The sequence below is a fragment of the Theropithecus gelada genome, chromosome 1 (assembly GCF_003255815.1).
Source record: "Theropithecus gelada isolate Dixy chromosome 1, Tgel_1.0, whole genome shotgun sequence".
NCBI lineage: Eukaryota > Metazoa > Chordata > Mammalia > Primates > Cercopithecidae > Theropithecus > Theropithecus gelada.
Genome location: NC_037668.1, coordinates 72,679,907 through 72,680,278, shown reverse-complemented (window position 1 = coordinate 72,680,278; position 372 = coordinate 72,679,907).

Here is a 372-nt window from a genome sequence, read left to right as displayed (position 1 = left end):
AGCTCACAGCAACCTCTCCCTCCCGGGTTCAAGGGATTCTCCCATTGAGATTCTCTTTCTTTCTTTTTTTTTTTTTTTTTTTTTGAGACGGAGTCTCGCTCTGTCGCCCGGGCTGGAGTGCAGTGGCCGGATCTCAGCTCACTGCAAGCTCCGCCTCCCGGGTTCACGCCATTCTCCGGCCTCAGCCTCCCGAGTAGCTGGGACTACAGACGCCCGCCACCTCGCCCGGCTAGTTTTTTGTATTTCTTAATAGAGACGGGGTTTCACCATGTTAGCCAGGATGGTCTCGATCTCCTGACCTCGTGATCCGCCCGTCTCGGCCTCCCAAAGTGCTGGGATTACAGGCTTGAGCCACCGCGCCCGGCCTGAATT